This window comes from Podarcis pityusensis (genome assembly GCF_964106645.2).
Source record: "Podarcis pityusensis genome assembly, chromosome: 4".
NCBI classification, from domain to species: Eukaryota; Metazoa; Chordata; class Lepidosauria; order Squamata; family Lacertidae; genus Podarcis; species Podarcis pityusensis.
The window spans coordinates 15,782,360-15,800,630 of record NC_138027.1 but is presented as its reverse complement, the minus strand read 5'-3'; the positions used below and the strand labels follow the sequence as shown (position 1 = coordinate 15,800,630).

Here is an 18,271-nt window from a genome sequence, read left to right as displayed (position 1 = left end):
TCCAAGCAATCAGCGTGCCAGAAATTACTCACACGGGTTTTTGTTGGCAGCAATTTGTGCACTACTAACTTTCTTTGTGGATTTATTTCCTCCATCCGTTTCCACATTTGCTTTCATCCTCCAAAGAACTCAGAAGGATCTACATGAGCTTTTATGGGTTTTCTCCACCCAGCAACCTAGTGAGGTAGGGAAGGCTGAGGGTCAAAGTCATGTACGCAACTCTTATCACCGTGGTGTTGTTGTTTTCGTACCCAAATTCTTTCATTGCAACGTGGAAGCTGCAATGCAATCTGCAGGGAAAGACTCGGGAGAGTCAAGCTTCTCTGATCCTGAAGTTTTCCAGGTAAAAATCCTCCCCACCCCAAACTATGGGCAGCAAGAAGTCCTTTTACCACTCACCTCTGGACCAGTCTTCCTACACTTTAGTCACATCCATAGTAAAGGTAAAGGAACCCCTGACCATTAGGTCCAGTCGTGACCGACTCTGGGGTTGCGGCGCTCAACTCGCTTTATTGGCCGAGGGAGCCGGCGTACAGCTTCCGGGTCATGTGGCCAGCATGACTAAGCCGCTTCTGGAGAACCAGAGCAGCGCACGGAAATGCCATTTACCTTCCCGCCGGAGCGGTACCTATTTATCTACATGCACTTTGACGTGCTTTTGTACTGCTAGGTTGGCAGGAGCAGGGACCAAGCAACGGGAGCTCACCCCCGTCGCAGGGATTCGAACCGCCAACCTTCTGATCAGCAAGTCCTAGGCTCTGTGGTTTAACCCACAGCGCCACCTGCGTCCCTAGTCACATCCATACTATACATTTAAAGCACATGGCGTCCCTTAAAGAACCCTAGGAACTGAAGTTTGTTAAGGGTGCTGGGAACTGTAGCTCTGTGGGTAGAAAACTGCAGTTCCCTTGAATCTTTTGGAGGGGGAAGCCATGTAGTTTAAATGTGCTGTGTGAATGTCAGTTAGCTAGTTAAGTTTATTTCAAAATGACATTAAAGACAGGAAGGTTGCAAAGGGCAACGTCATGGGAAAACCATCTGGCCATCAGGGATGCCTCATAAGAGATAGTTTTGTAGCTCTGTATTGATACCCGGGTACAAAATAACACAGACTGAACTCCAGGACCGAAGCGTTTGCAGCGTAGATCTTTGTGCCTCCTGCGTGTCTTCCGCATGAATGGTGCGGGTGTTTGGGGGAAGACTTCCTTTTAAAGGCGCAAGCCCTGCACAACACACACACACACAGCGTATTTCCCAACACAGCCCAGGCGTGTGTGTATTTTTGCAACCCAGGTACAAAACCTATCTGTTAAGAAGGTATCCCCCATGCACCAAAGGGGGTCACGGGCTTTGAGAAGCGTTGACCGAGAGGGGCAACAGGAGACGAACGGAACAACTTGCCACAGCAAGGGCTGTTCACTCAAACGGGCAATCCTTAAACTTTGGATATGCAGAGCTAAGATCCCCTTACCTGAGGAGAAGTGTTGAGGACATCAAACTTCACCATAAAAGGGATGAAAAGCATCCACATTGCTTATAGCTTCTTATTTCTTCTTTTTCCACCCACCAAGTGTCAATAATATACACATCTGCCCCTTCTCTGTGAATCTCTCTTCCTCTCTCTCTCTCAGGTCTTGCATGTCGCGCAGGCAACCCCACATGGCAGAATACCATGGGAATAACAAGGAAACGAAGCACTATTTCTGCACTCGCGATTCATTTCACCATGTTTTTTTACTAGCGGAAAACACTTGTGACACCGGGGGAAATTCTTACGGACCAAGCACTCTTCGGAGGTTGGAGGGATGTACTATTTGCAAGATGCAAAACTCCACCTTTACACTCTTTCTTTCTTTCTTTCTTTCTTTCCTTCTTTCTTTCCTTCCTTCCTTCCTTTCTTTCTCTCTCCCTCACTCACTCCCACAAGCTAATGAACAGCAAGCTCTCGCAACTGAACAATGCACACAGATTTTTACCAGAAAAGGGATCCAAAACAAACAAGCAACCCACTTATAGAGAAGCTCTCACCTTTTAACCGGAATAAGTAGCACATAACAAACTCGGTAGGGCATCCTTGCTGCGAACGTCCCTCTGAGGGCTCCTCTCCCGTAATCCCAAGCGCAAGGGGCAGAAGCAAAAACCGCTGCCAGCTTGCCTCATTCTCCGGCACTGAGATGCACACGCTGCCACGGTAACAAGCGAAAGCAGAGAGAGAACGGGGCCCAGTCTTAGTTTTCTTTCAAAAGCTTTGTGTTATAAATAGAGAGAGAGGGAGAGAGGGAGAGCGCGGAGGGTGGAGGGGTTTGTTTTTTTGGGGGGACAACAACTCAAGGGGGGGGAGGAATGGGGGGAACCGAGTAAGCACTAAGCTACACTCATCTTCACCGGGTACTCAGGCTATATGTAGCCTGTTTAAAGTTTGAATTTCCCTGCTACCACGTTTCCTCGGAGGGGAAGGGGTAAGGATGGGGAGGGGGAATCTGCCTTTAGGAGTTGGGGGAGGGGAAGCAATAGATGGACGGTGGGAAGGGGAGCGAATTGGTGGGGGGGGGGAGACGACGAGCGCGCAGAGCTCCTATGTGACATACATATGGAATTAGTACCAGAACAATGCTGACAAGGACAGGCATGGCAAATTGCACTCTGGAGTTTGCAAAGGAGGGAGCTTGCAAAGGGGCTATAATACAGATTAGGGAGATTCCCTGCCCCCCCCCTTTTACCCCTGTTCTTCCTTAAAGGCAGATTGCATCTGAATAAACTAACAGCCCCCCCCCCCTCTCCCCACATCATAAACTGAATACAACGGGTGTGGGAAAAGAGTCACTTATTAAAAAAAAAACCCGTTTGTTGCAATATCGCACATAGAAGCCTTCTCTGCTTGCGGCTGACGTAGCTGGCTTGCATATATTTCCTCTCCTCCCTCCCCCCCCCCTCGGTGAAGCTCTCTTTTTCGAGGAGCCCCCATGGGAATGAGAATTCCACTGGACCCAATTAACACTCTGCTTTGCTAGCTGCGCAGCCTACGATTGATTTAAAAATAAGCTGTGCTTTAGAAGCCCTGGATATCACGGAAAGTGGTGGGGAGGGGGGGTCAGTTCCAGAGAGAGAATCTGCGGTTCCTAAAGGCTGGCGCTTCTTCGGGGTGGGGGTGGGGAGAGGAATGATGAGTCAACAGAAAAGAGGATGGTGGTGGTCAGTGAATGGCTGTGTGATGATAATAGCTGGCCTTTAAGCATGCCACAGAACACACTGGCTGCCCATTATATAAGTTAGTGGCTTTGGCAGAGACGGAATAGACAACCGGGGGGGGGGGTGCTTCACTTTTACAGCAGCTCCCCGCCCCCCGTGCAAACGTCTAAAGACGGGTGGCCAGGATCAGTGCACGCCATCTGCAAGGAATGCAGCTCCACGTGGGGATTAGATGTGTGGACACTGGCATTTACAAGGCTGCAGTACTCCCCAAACCCGCAATATTGCTGCAGTCATGGCCACCACGTTTATAGACCCCGGCCGCACCATACATTCCGCTTTAAACACTTGTGACTCACCCCCCAAAAAACAATTCTTTGTAGTTTGTTTAAGGTTCAGTGGTACCTCGGGTTAAGTACTTAATTTGTTCCAGAGGTCCGTACTTAACCTGAAACTGTTCTTAACCTGAAGCACCACTTTAGCTAATGGGGTCTCTCGCTGCTGCCGCGCGGCCAGAACACGATTTTTGTTCTCATCCTGAAGCAACGTTCTTAACCCGAGGTAATATTTCTGGGTTAGCGGAGTCTGTAACCTGAAGCGTATGTAACCCGAGGTACCACTGTACTGGGAATTGTTAGGAGACCCCTGTTCAACCTCCCGGCTACAATTCCCAGAGTTGTTTAACAATCAGTATGTTTCGTTTTTAGACCCCCTGCCCGATATGCATTTTTGTAAACACTGATTGGAGCGCTATGTTGAAAAATTTGGATAAGCGCAAATTTCAAAGCATCGCTGGGGGGTTTGGGGGGGTCGCAGACTTGCTTCGGAAACTGTGAATTTCATTGGGCTTCGAATGTATTTTGAATGGAACTGCTCCTGCACCCCCAATGGTACTGCTAAAGTTACTATGGGCAACTGCTTACTGTATTTCAGACAGTGAAGAGGCTGGATAAGGCCTGCAAGGAAGATCTTAAATCATATTTCAATCATATTGGTTTCTTAAAAACATATTTGTAACCCACGTTGCATCAAACTGATCTCAAGATGGAGGGGGACAAGACAACATGCGAAACAATCCTGCAATTCATTTAAGAAAACACTAATATTCATTTGGTGGGGATGTCCAAAGGTTTGAGGGCTGAGGAACGTGTTTCCATGTTTTTAGCAGTCCCTGTTTCTATCCACAAGTTGCCTTGAGTGGGGAAAATGCAGAATAAAAATAAATATGTTATTATAACAAAAACAACCACCTATCTCTTAGTGACTACGAGGGTTTTCTTCACACCAGACCATAGGTAACACCTGAATCTATGCTGCTGCTTCATTACTCCACCTCGATCACCAAGATCTTCTGATGGGGCACTTCTGATGGTTTTGCATGACCCTAAGGTTCGGATGGCCTTCACTGGGGACCAGGATTTAGTGCAGAAGAAGAAGAAGAAGAAGAAGAAGAAGAAGAAGAAGAGTTTGGATTTGATATCCCGCTTTATCACTACCCTAAGGAGTCTCAAAGCGGCTAACATTCTCCTTTCCCTTCCTCCCCCACAACAAACACTCTGTGAGGTGAGTGGGGCTGAGAGACTTCAGAGAAGTGTGACTGGCCCAAGGTCACCCAGCAGCTGCATGTGGAGGAGCGGAGAAGCAAACCCGGTTCCCCAGATTACGAGACTACCGCTCTTAACCACTACACCACACTGGCCCTGCCCCATTGAGCTCCCTACAAGTAGAGGTTTGTCAGGAACCAGCCTTACCCTCAGTTAGATGTCTCCTGAAAAATGCCTTTTTTAAGACACAATAGGACACAATAGGAAGTTCCATTTTTTCACCAACCAGTATCTACTGATGTTTTATTGACGGTTTTCAATTGCCCTTTCATGGATACTATGAATGATTTTATTGTATTCTGAATGTTGTATGCCACCTTGATATATCTAATTAAAGAGTGGTTTCAATAAATAAAACCTGAACCTAATGACCCTGGACTCCTGCCCAAAGACCTTATTAAGTAATTCAAACTGGCAGCAAAGATGTGGATTGCATATAACTGGAAGTCTCCCAAATCAACCTTCTAAATAGCATTGGACTGATAGCTTGTGATAAACAATGAAATTTCAGATATTATGGCAAATCCTAGGTGGGAGATCCCTAAACTTCTGACCACATTCCAATCAGACCTAAGGTGTGATTTGTAGAATGAAAAGACGTTCACCAAATCCCTCAGCCACCTTGAAAGTCAACAAAGTCCTGCACCTTTCCCCAAAGTATCCTCTTCTCTTGATAATTTCCCAGTGTGTCGTCACGTTAACTGATGGGAAACCGTTGGTAAGCAAATGCATTTTTAGCACAATACTAATTCTTATAGTGCCCAAGCATTCTGCAAATCTTGCAAGCGGCTTTGAGAATGTGAGCCAAAAAGCAGGATATGTAAATCTACAAAATATGAACAAGGTTCCATATAACTGATGCTTTAAAATTTGATATATATATATTTTTAAAGCAAGGGGGGGAAAGCAGGTAGCCCATGTAAAGCATGGCAGGAAGGGTGAAATTGACGGTTAAACCAGCGTTCAGTTTGCCAAGATGTACATCTGTCATGCAAACTGAAAATCTGGGGGAAAGCTGAGCCTACAACACAGGTCAACAACCAACTGTGCCTTTTCTTTTTATACAACTCAAGAACATGCCACAACAGATTGCATGGCAAATAGCTATCAAAAATAGCACAGGTGTTGGCTGCAAGTGATCTGTTTGCTCAAAACTCTCAATTTAACGAACTTATCCTTTACAGATATTTAATCCCCCACCCTCCTTTAATCTTACAAAAATGAAAGGAAAACTGGGATCAAGAAGGAGAAAACCAATCGCTGCCTTCAGATCACTCCCGCGAAACAACCAGGAAAAAAAGGCAACCCCCTGCGGTTAACTTTCACAAAAATACCACTTTTTGCTATCAGCTCCTGCTACCTTTGTAAGAGACGGCACGGGTGGGTGGGTGGTTTCGGGTGTGTTTCTGCCGTCAACAATGAGAAAGGTTCAGCAAATATATTGGCAGAACAGCTGGGTTTACAGTAGACTCTATTCTGTCCTCTTGGATTAATGGGAGATCGCATTTCCATACGAATAAGGTCAATTTAAAATGCTTCTGGAAGGGTCATTAATGCAAGGGTGCTGCTGAAGCCAACGAAGAGTTAAATTAATGAATATTAACAGCCTATGTTTAAATTATTTTTGGGGTGATGATACTAAGCCAGGGAAGAAAACAGAACAACATGAAAAGGTTATGAACTGTCACCGGTGGCCTGAATCTGCCAGCTTAGGTCACAGAAGTTGTTCTGTTTCATTAGTTTTGCATTTTGCATCCAGTAGCCACAAACATTTAGCCCACTAAGCTAAATACAGCTCCACTGGGCATGGAGTTGGGGGCACCATGATCATGATAATAATAATAATAATAATAATAATAATACAGGGGTACCTCTGGTTGCGAACGGAATCCGTTCCAGAGGCCCGTTCACAACCTGAAAAGAACACAACCCGTGCCTGCACACGCACGGGTCACGATTCGCCGCTTCTGCGCATGACATCATTTTGCACGTCTGCGCATGCAGGAGCGGCAAAACCCAGAAGTAACCCTTTCCGGTACTTCCTTTTTTTTAATGATATTTATTAAGGTTTCAAAGAAAAGAATTACATGAATTAAAAGGAAAGAAAAAAAAAGACGAAAGTAAAAATAAAAGAAAAAAAAATACAAAATACAGAAAAAAGATAAAAAACACTTAAAAAAACACATCAGTCTTTCCATACCTTACATTCATTTCCTTGTTTCCCTGACCTCCTCACACCTCCCTTTTTTGTATTCCAATTCAGTTAGTTAATTCAGCAATTTCTTTCCCTCTTTGTTTTTATCTTAGTCCTTTAACATAATATATTATAACTTTGGATTCTCACCTGTTAACATTCCATTTTTACATACACCTTTAAGACATTGCTGCTAAAACCACTTGGCTTCATTCTGACATCATTCTAACATTCATTAATTTTGCAATATTTCTGTAGGTAGTCTTTAAATTTCTTCCAATCTTCTTCCACCGACTCTTCTCCCTGGTCTCGGATTCTGCCAGTCATTTCCGCCAATTCCATGTAGTCCATCACCTTCATCTGCCATTCTTCCAGAGTGGGTAGGTCTTGTGTCTTCCAATACTTTGCAATAAGTATTCTTGCTGCTGTTGTGGCATACATAAAGAAAGTTCTATCCTTCTTTGGCACCAATTGGCCGACTATGCCCAGCAGGAAGGCCTCTGGTTTCTTCAGAAAGGTATATTTAAATACCTTTTTCAATTCATTATAGATCATCTCCCAGAAAGCCTTAATCCTTGGGCACGTCCACCAAAGGTGAAAGAATGTACCTTCAGTTTCTTTACATTTCCAACATTTATTATCGGGCAAATGATAGATTTTTGCAAGCTTGACTGGTGTCATGTACCACCTGTATATCATTTTCATAATATTCTCTCTTAGGGCATTACATGCCGTAAATTTCATACCTGTAGTCCACAACTGTTCCCAGTCAGCAAACATAATATTATGTCCGACATCTTGTGCCCATTTAATCATAGCAGATTTCACCGTTTCATCCTGAGTATTCCATTTCAACAGCAAGTTACACATCTTTGACAAAATCTTAGTTTTGGGTTCTAACAGTTCTGTTTCTAGTTTTGATTTTTCCACCTGGAAGTCAATTTTCTTATCCAAATTATATGCCTCCATTATCTGATAATAATGAAGCCAGTCTCGCACTTAATCTTTTAATTTCTCAAAACTCTGCAATTTCAATTTGTCTCCTTCTTGTTCCAAAATTTCCCAATATTTCGGCCATTTGGCCTCCATATTGAGCTTTTTCTGAGCCTTTGCTTCCATTGGTGACAACCACCTTGGGCCCTTTCCGGTACTTCCGGGTCGCCGCAGGACACAACCTGAAAACGTGCAGCCTGAAGCAAACGTAACATGAGGTATGACTGTAATAATAATTTATTATTCATACCTCGCCCTGGGCTGCTTCCAGTAAAAGATTAAAATACAATAATTCATCAAATATTAAAAGCTTCCCTAAACAGGGCTGCCTTCAAATGTCTTCTAAAAGTCAGATAGTTGTTTATTTCTTTGACATCTGATGGGAGGGCGTTCCACAGGGAGGGTGCCACCACCGAGAAGGCCCTCTGCCTGGTTTCCTGTAACCTCACTTCTTGCAGTGAGGGAACCACCAGAAGGCCCTCAGCACTGGACCTCAGTGTCTGGGCAGAACGATGGGGGTACAGACGCTCCTTCAAGAGCTTTATGAGTTTGCTGATGAAATGAGCAAAAACAGAAAGGCTATCGATCACAATCCGGAGGCCTGCACATCATTTTCAGGCAGACTTAGCAAGTGCTGTGAATTAAACATAGCTCACTTCAGTTGGCGGTTCCTTCCCACCGAAAGCCCTCCAAGGACCATGGTAGTATCCATAGTAGACCATCCATAGTAGATGATACTCTAGATAGGTGTTGCAGTGAAGGGATGTGGTTCAACAACAGAGCATCTCCTAAACTTGCAGAAAGCTCCATGCTCAACTTGTGGCAGCTCCAGCTAGGGCTGGGAATACTCCCAGTCTGAAAACCTGAATGCAGCTGCCAGTCAGTGTAGACAACAGAGCTAGATGAACAAATGGTCTGTCTCAGTATAAGCCAGCTTCCTATGTAGTCCTGAACTAAACTAGTAATGAGCATGGGGCATTTTTGAATTTCACTTAATATCTGGTTACATCTGTCCTTAAATTTGTTTCAAACACGTCCTATTGTTTTTCGATGTTTATATGTGGTTAAAATAGGTTTTTATTCTGCTCTTAGTTGTACTTCTTATCACAAAAGTCTTTGCTGCCCTGTGCTCCTTTAGAAGGAATGGCGTGACTTAGTTTCGCGAATAAGTAAACATAAAATTAGTATTAATCACTGTGAATTGTTCAGCGCTCATAAGGATGGAGCTGAGACTTGCACTGACATGAAACAGAACCCACATAACCGGGTGTAGAAATGGAGTACAGATCTGTCCATGGTTAACAGACATGAAGGTTTGCTCTACGTTTACAGACCTGCAAGGGTGCCAAGTTCCTCAGGTGAGCTCCTTCTTCCAGCCTGATCAACATCAGCGGCACAATTGGTGGGGACAAACTACAGAGCCTTCTCTGTGGCTGCTCCCAGACTGTGGAATCCCCTCCCAAGAGAGTTAATATGGACTCCCTCTCCACGCGGGTGGCACTGTGGGTTAAACCACAGAGCCTAGGACTTGCCGATCAGAAGGTCGGCGGTTCGAATCCCTGTGATGGGGTGAGCTCCCGTTGCTTGGTCCCTGCTCCTGCCAACCTAGCAGTTCGAAAGCACGTCAAAGTGCAAGTAAATAAATAGGTACCACTCCAGCGGGAAGGTAAACGGCGTTTCCGTGTGCTACTCTGGTTCTCCAGAAGCGGCTTAGTCATGCTGGCCACATGACCCGGAAGCTGTACGCCGGCTTCCTCGGCCAGTAAAGCGAGATGAGTGCTGCAACCCCAGAGTTGGTCACGACTGGACCTAATGGTCAGGGGTCCCTTTACCTTTACCCTCTCCATTATCCTTCCGCAAGCGGGCTAAGGCCTTCCTATTTGAAAACCGAAGATGCAGAAGAAGCTGACCAACGGTCAAACTGGGTTTTTTAAAATTGCTAGTTCCAAATGTGTTTTCATGCATTTTGACTATTATTTTTAAAATAATTCGCTTTTATCACTTTTTTGTTTCAGAATGGCGTTATTAAATATTGCAAGCCGTCTTGAACCCCAACTTGGAAGAAAGACGAGGTATAAACGAATAAATGTTTACAGGTGGTAAACCTCTGCATAGCAGTTGCTAGGACAAAAGGAAGAGGGAGATAGCCTTTACGGCCAGCTCATGGACTGCCATTATTGTGCTGGAAATGGTGGTGCTGGACGAGGTCACCCTGCAATTTAGTACCCGTCTGTCAGATTTTCTGTTGCCGGGCAATGGAACTGAACTTCCAAATAGGAAATTGGCCTTTATCTCCAACGCTGGCAACATAATAGAGCCAGAATGACTACTCAGCTGAAATTCAGTGGGGGTTTATTGGGCAGTCATAAATCGTAATTATCTATCCAACCACCTCAAGGCTCAAACTGTGCAAAATGGGTAATTGTGTTCTTTGAGCATTCTGTTTATGCCATATAATACTACAAGGAGGGGTTATGTGGTGATGAAGCAAATGACCCAAACTCTCTATTAGCCAGAGGGTGGGACTGATAAAGCGTGGATAAGCCAGTCCCTTGAACCCCAAGATGAGTGCTTTGCAAATGAGGCTGTTTAAAATGTTCACAGGCATGGCACTTGTGTTCTGTACTACAAAGGCCAGATCAACATGCATGTTCCACTGCCCCTGCTTTGAAGCATCAAAGCTTACTGAGGTTCATTTTGCATAAGATCTCCTACCACCTCCTTTCTCCCAATTGAAGGGCAGGGTGTTTGAGGACTGGGACATTTGCAGGGAAACAAAAATGCTTGTTTACAAAGCTATTGTACTACCAACTTTACTGTACGCTTGTGAAACATGGACCACTTATAAACGCCATCTCCAGCTCCTTGAAAGATTCCATCAATGGTGTCTCTGAAAATTTTTACACATCACTTAGGAAGACAGGCAAACCAATGCCAGTGTACTGGAAGAAGCAAAAATCACCAGTGTTGAAGCAATGATTCTTCAACATCAACTTCGTTGGACTGGTCATGTTGTGCGGATGCCTGGTTATCGTCTTCCAAAGCAACTACGGTGGTGCCTCGCAAGACGAAATTAATTCGTTCCACGAGTTTTGTTGTCTTGCGATTTTTTTCGTCTTGCGAAGCACAGTGTCGGGAAAGTTTTGGAAAAGCTTCAAAAATCACCAAAGTCTTTAAAAACCTCAAAAAAGGCTACCACACCGTGTTCTATGAGTTGCTCCTCGAAGTCAAGTCGCAACTGTATTAACGGTGTTAAGAAAAAGGAAACAAACTTGCAAGACGTTTCCGTCTTGCGAAGCAAGCCCATAGGGAAAATCGTCTTGCGAAGCAGCTCAAGAAACAAAAAACCCTTTCGTCTAGCGAGTTTTTTGTCTTGCGAGGCATTCGTCTTGCAAGGTACCACTGTACTCTATTCCGAACTTAGAAACAGAAAGCGTAATGCTGGTGGTCAAGAAAAGAGATTTAAAGACTCTCTCAAGGCAAACCTTAAAAAATGTAGTATAAACATCAGCAACTGGGAAACACTGGCCTGCGAGTGCTGCAACTGGAGAACAGCCTTTACCCAAGGTGTCATGGACTTTGAAGACACTTGAACTCAGGATGCAAGGGAGAAACGTGCTAAGAGGAAGGCACGCTTGGCAAACCCTCACCATGATCAGCTCCCACCTGGAAACCTATCTCCCCACTGTGGAAGGTCGTGTGGATCCAGAATTGGCCTCCACAATCGCTTATGGACTCACTGTTAAGACTTCGCTCATGGAAGACAATCTTACTTGGCTACGAGTGATCGCCAAAGAAGAAGAAGCCCACCTCCTTTCTTTTGATATTCAGGTGCTAAACTTTGTGGCTCCTCTGGTTTCAACAAGATTTAGAGGAGGAGCAGAAGATTAAAACCAAAATCTCCCACCCACCCACACGGACACCTCTATCTTTCAAATCTTCAAAATGATATCAGAACTACAAGGCTGAGCCGCCATCGCCTAAAGCCTTAAAGTACAGTAGTGGTTAAATTGTGAGGCAATTGCTAAGACAATTGGCGTTGTTGCCAGTTTCTAATAAATTGGATTAATTGCTACACGATGTTAAGACAATTTGTATCTTCTCTTGCCTTCCCCCCTTAATCTACAACATTTGTTATTTGGGTCAAAGGTGCATTGGGAGCGTGTGCACAAATTACAACTTTCTGCAATTTATTTTGAGCAGTGGCATTTTATTTTTTTTAATATCGCTTCCCTTGGAAAAGGGGGGCAGGCCAGAATCCCCCACAGGGTTTTCCTTGCCAGTTCCGGCATGTTCTACAGTATTGCTCCATTAGCGTTGGTCGTTAGTTCTTGCCCTGAAGCAGTAAACACTAATTGTGCTTTCCCTTTTTGGTAAGGAGCTTTTGTTGCTTTGACAAATCTTTCCAACGGCGACTTTTATTAGGTGCTCATTAATGCTTTGGTAGAATGGAGACTTCCGGATGAGTACAGAAAAAAGAAAAAGAAAAACGTTAGGGAGAAGGAATGACTCACATACTGTAGGAGTGTTGCTCCTTCCCCAAACAGTATTAAAGCAAACATAATGATTTGTGCAGTCTGACACGTTGTCGGCGTAACGTGACTTGGACGGAGCTTCAGAAAGGGGCACTGCTCTTTTCCTCAGAGGCCTCGGGCTGAAGGCATCTCGCTTTTCAGAAAAGGCACTGTTGAATTTTCTCACCCTACTTCTGCAACAAGGCCTCCTGGGGGAGGCGAGGAAAATCAACAAGCACCACTTGACAGAACTCCCCCTTGCATCCAGTTCCAACGGCAGTGGTACCTTGGTTTACAACCATAATCCATTCCAGAGGTCCGTTTATAAACCAAAACAGGTTGTAATCCAAGGCGTGCTTTCGCCAATGGGGCCAAAAAAAAAATTGTTCATAATCCAAAAAAAAAGGGGATTGAAATCCAAAAAAAATTAGCAAAGCAGGACACGCACTTCCGGGTTTGACGTGTTTGTAATCCAAAATGTATGCAAACCAGACTGTTCGCAAAGCAAGGTACCACTTTACAGTGGTACCTCGGGTTACATATGCTTCAGGTTACATACTCTTCAGGTTACAGACTCTGCTAACCCAGAAATAGTATCTCGGGTTAAGAACTTTGCTTCAGGATGAGAACAGAAATTGTGCTCCGGCGGCGCGGCAGGAGCAGGAGGCCCATTAGCTAAAGTGGTGCTTCAGGTTAAGAACAGTTTCAGGTTAAGAACAGACCTCTGGAACGAATTAAGTCCTTAACCTGAGGTACCACTATACTGCTAAACGTCTTCTCTCCAGTATGGTAGTTTTCTGTCTGCAAGGGATACACTGCACATGGGAAAGAATTTTATTTTTGTGTCTGGTTTTTTTAAACCACACCTCTTCCTTTTCCACCTGAAGGTTCCCCAAAATGGTTCAAATTTAAATTTCTTTAGCATCCCACTATGCAATTCTCAGCTGTAATGTGAACCACACCACATTCTGTTTATGACTGAATCAATCCTAGAAACTCTGCAAAAGGGAACCTCTGTTTGCAAGGCAACTGTGTTTAGTGAATGCACACCAGCGATTGCAGTCAGACACACCAAGTGAAAATGACAGGCGCATATCCTTCACTGTCCATGCGCTACACACACCGAGCATGTAACACTCAAGTAACTGTGGTGAATGCAACTGCTGGGCATCTCTTGAGCTGATCTGGGCAAATCTCACACCATGCTGCTATACGTTAGAAAGCAAGCTTCTGTTATCTTCTGGGACACTCCGCTCACAAGATTGCGATTCGGGAGTCAGAAGTATATTTCTGCACACCATCTGATCTCCTCGCAAATAGACTCCATTAACACAGTTGTTGCCATCCAGCAGGCACTGTTTCCACTGTTTCCAAGTTATGGAACAAAGGTGCCTATGCATAACATTATATATGAATCGGAATAGGCCTTCTCCCTGCTCCAACGCACAGGAGGGGAAAACTCTTTCAAATACAATAATCACAGTTTTTTTCAAGCATTAAAATAAGAATCGCATTTTGAAAACCTACCATCCAATTATGGCTGCAATCATATACACACTTACTTAGAACTAAGCTTCCCTGAACACAGGAGGACTTATTTTGAGATAATCATACACGACATTGCGCTGCTCGGCTATAAACCTAAATTAACCTCCTAGGGACTATTGAGAATAGTGGGACTTACTTATGAGTAAACATGCATAAGATTGCGCTGAAATGCCAAACACGCTTGCTTAGGGGTAGGCCCCACTGAACAACGTGAGGAGGGCTACGTGAAATATACTCGGAGGTGAGTGTGGATTTCATGCTCTTTATTCAGCTCATAGTAGTGAGGAAGGAAAGTTTCCCCAAAATATCTGCTTTATATATATTATTTACACAATGGGCCGCACGTGATTGGCTAATTCCGGGATTCTCCTGTAGGCCAATCAGGTTGCGGATTCACTTCCACCAGGAGCTGGATTGGGTGGCTCCTGAGGACCAATCATACTACTGCATTGTTCTAGGACCAATCAGACTGCTGCATTCTGAATCCTATTCTAGGACCAATCAGACTGCTGCATATTGGATCCTATTCAACTCAGTACATAACACTACGGGTTTGCTTATGTTAATTATTACTGACCAATTTACAAAACCTGTTTTACATGTTACGTCCAAAATCAGAGAGGAGGGCATTAAAATGTGCAATATCAACACTTCTTACAACCTGGAAGTTGTCCCACCCTTCCAGCTTTTTCTGCAACCAAAATTTCTACCATACCTTGAAATTTGTCAGGGCGACAAGTGGCCAGATTAAATAGCCCTGGAAGCCATTTCTGGCCTAGTAACTGCTGGTCACCCGTGTCTCCAGCATAGCACGGAGGTCACCACAAAATGAGGCCCCTTGTGTAGAAAGCGCAAGTGTTGTAAATGTCAGTGGAGTGCCTTCTGATTAATTAGGTTCATGGTTATTTCCTGGAAGGGTAAGCAAGTTTCTTCTCTCTGCTAAGTGCTTTGGGTTCTGTATATTTTTATATCATTCCCCCCCCCCCCTTTCACTCTCTCTCTTCAAACCTACAGGAAGCTGCAGACACTTAAGACCTTTTAAATAAATAAACCATGTTGGGATCTTGCATAAAGAGCATTGTATGAACATAAGCCAACAGCTATCAAATCCGTCGTTGCAGAAGATTTCATACAGGAGGTGGGAATCATTTGCAGAGGCGGAGAAACTTTAAGAAGAGAAAACAAGAAACACAAAAGCTTATGGTGTGTCAACATGCAAAAGACACCAGGAAGAAAAACTAACAGAAAACACATTTGTGCCAAATTTTGCTTGCAGGACAGAAAGAGGACGAAGTCCGTTTCAAGAACTGGGATAACCTGTCAACATGAAGCAATCATACACACAAGAATAATTTGGGTGTCAGCTGCACAATCAGGCCTAAAGACCAAACCTTTTAAAATGAAAAAATAAATAAATAACAGCATGCAATTAATTTTCTGGTGGGCATTCTATTGCTTAACCCCGTTTTCTATGCATTAAGTCTGAATCATCTCGAGGGGAGAAGCCACCCATCACTATATATATATATAAACAGCTGCTTGCAACTGGATTTGCTTCTCTCCAGCCCTTCCCTTTCGTATTTTTAAACACAGAGAGGATAGCAGGCAATGAAAGAGTTACTCTGCCACCTGCTGTGTCTGGTTACAAGATTCGGCTGCAAGCAGCATATTCCTAACACCTGCAGATATAAACGGGAGACAAACAGCAGGACAGAGAAGGAAAAGGAGGGTGCAACTGAATACAGCAGCCCGGCTATTGTGATGCATGCAATACTGTGCAACTGTTATGTAGGGCTGTCACTAAGGGTGGTCTGGAACTGCAACTGATGCACAACAACAGCAGGTAGGTTGTTCAGCGGGGCTTCCTGCGGTACCCACCTTACACCAGTAGCAAAGGAGCTGATGAGCTACCAAGTCACGTTTAAGACGTTGGTTTTGTTCGACAAAGCGCCTAATCGCTAAGGCGATCTGATCCTATATAAGCAGGTCAGGTGACTGTTGTTCATGGGTGAGGACCACCTGACTGTTGAGCAAGGATGGGATGTCTCCACCCCCATCGTTCTACCCGGACACTGAGGTCCAGCTCCGAGGGCCTTCTGGCGGTTCCCTCACTGTGAGAAGCCAAGTTACAGGGAACCAGGCAGAAGGCCTTCTCAGTAGTGGCACCCGCCCTGTAGAACACCCTTCCACCAGATGTCAAAGAGAACAACTACCAGACTTTTAGAAGACATCTGAAGGCAGCCTTGTTTTAGGGCAGCTTTTAATGTTTGATGTATTACTGTATTTTAATATTTTGTTGGAAGCCGCCCAGAGTGGCTGGGGAAACCCAGCCATATGGGCGGGGTATAAATAATATATTATTATTATTATTATTATTATTATTATTATTATTAAGCCCTTGCAAGTGTGGCCCACGGTCAGGGATTATGGGAGCTGCAGCCAAGCAACCTGGGGAGGGACACAGGTTCTCCATCTCTATAGCAGAGTTTGAGAACTCAAGGTGTGTTCTGTATCTCCATCTTTGGCCACTGAAGTAGACATGATGTAGGCAGCCATGTTGGTTGTTGACATCACTTGCCCCGTTCCTGTAAAAATGAGAATGAAGGGCTAATTCTGCAACCCACAAATGGATGAACTGAAAGTACTTCACGCAACACGTAACTGACCAATGGAACTAGCTGTATATGACAGGATGCGGAGACGGCCAATGGCTTGAGCGACGCCGAAGATGAGTTAAGACAAATTTGTGGAGAAGAAGTCTACTACTTATGGTAGGTCTGTGCCACTCAGTAATAGCTGATGGGGAGAACAAAGGGATTGGGCTATTGCTTTTCTGATGTGCTTCATGGCTTCACGGTGAATCAGATTGGTCTTGTTGCAAAAGGATGCTAGATTAGCCAAACACCTTTCACCTGTCCCAAAGGAGCTCTTCTTGTGCCTTCAAAAATTAGATGTTCATCAGGCCTGAAAATGTCCCAGGTGATGGCACCCAGGACTTCTGAAATAATTCTACAGCTTTTAGAGGGCTGGCAACTAAAGCATGGCTCATATAAACTGGGTGCTGGAACTGAAGAATGTGAAATATTTTCCCAGCCCTACATTAAATATTTGCAATGGTAACGCAAAATGCCAGTTGCTGTCCACTTCCCTTTTTTGTTAACAATGCAATGAGAGAGAGACAGAGAAGGTTAAGTAAAATGTGTACGGCATGTCTGGATATGTGTGGAAGGCCAAATTAAATCTTCACATTGCTCAGAAAGAGTTAAATGCTTCACTGCTCAGATCTTCCCCTTTCCGGTGTCTCCCCGATAAGTACAGAAGATTTATGTGCAATGAATTTCCAATTACTGATCTCTACCAGCTGGGCTGTCAATCAGATTCTAGCGTACACTGGATGGCTTCACCCACCCACCCCCGTCCTTTCCTTGTTGTTAACAGATGCATGCAAAATCACAGTATTATATACATGGCAACTCTGATAACCAGCTATGTTAGAAAAAAGGCATGGCTGAACCAAATATTCTCAGGAACCATCATTAGCTATTAGGCAAGTTAGACGTAGACCTAGGGCACGGAAACTGGGTCAGGGAGCAAGCTGGTCAAATTCCCATTTCCCCTCAATGCCAGTAGCCTGATCAAGAATAGACAGAAGTCCTAAGCCACGAGTATAGGTACTCTTTCAGAGCAAGAGTCACATCCCTTTTAATATTCAAATGGGATTGTTTCGTTGCCTATTTGTATTATGCAATTTTTATCTGTTCGTGTCACCCTATTACCGTGACTGTAATTTATTTTAAACTGTTTTAATGTTGAATTCTAAATTGCTGTAACCCGGCTGTAGGATCTGATGGTGAAGGAAAGGTAATAAATTGAATGATTATTATTATTATTATTAATGATGATGATTTTATACTTTTAAACCAGTTAAAAGCCTATTTTTGCTTTAAGGTGTATATAAATTAATAAATAATTTAATTAGCATAATTATAATATTTATTCATTTTAGAATTTAATATACAGTGGTACCTCTGGATGCGAATGGGATCCGTTCCGAATGGATGGTGGCCAACAGATTGAGGTTGAATCCTGACAAGACAGAAGTACTGTTTTGGGAAAACAGAGGGGAGGCAGGTGTGGAGGACTCCCTGGTCCTAAATGGGGTAACTGTGCCCCTGAAGGACCAGGTGAAGCCTGGGAGTCATTTTGGACTCACAGCTGTCCATGGAGGC

General features: G+C 44.2%; 1 protein-coding gene across 11 annotated transcripts in view; it reads right to left on the bottom strand.

Moving 5' to 3' along the window:
* The window catches only part of FAT3 (FAT atypical cadherin 3), a 719,557-nt gene that overhangs the window by 620,969 nt on the left and 80,317 nt on the right, over nt 1-18,271 (bottom strand). Inside the window, exon 1 of one of the 11 annotated variants that reach the window (XM_081001696.1) lies at nt 2,029-2,156. The exons of the other annotated variants lie outside the window; for them this stretch is intronic. The gene's annotated coding sequence lies outside the window, so the exon portion shown is untranslated. Of the gene's footprint in view, nt 1-2,028; nt 2,157-18,271 lie in introns of those variants that run through there. 11 annotated transcript variants of the gene reach the window in all.